Here is a 270-nt window from a genome sequence, read left to right as displayed (position 1 = left end):
GGAGGGTGGAAACGTGAGTTCAGGAAGGAGGGGAGGCCGGCGCCTGGCACCGCACGAGGAAGGCTCTGGCCCGGACGCGGTGCCCACTGGCGGCCCAGGCGCCCCCGGTGCTCCCTGGGCCCGAGGGCGGGGCCCCTCGCCGGGCGGCCCCTCCCCGCCCCTCCCGCCCCTCCCTCGGCCCCGGCCTCCCCAGCCCTGCTGGCCCTCCCGCGGGCGAAGCGGCACTCGGCACCGCGCGCGCGCGCTGACCAGCAGCCGCCAGCCGGGACC

Source organism: Mesoplodon mirus (assembly GCF_964341445.2).
Source record: "Mesoplodon mirus genome assembly, chromosome: 3".
Taxonomy (NCBI): domain Eukaryota; kingdom Metazoa; phylum Chordata; class Mammalia; order Artiodactyla; family Ziphiidae; genus Mesoplodon; species Mesoplodon mirus.
The sequence above is the reverse complement of the archived record's forward strand: the minus strand, read 5'-3'. Positions refer to the sequence as shown.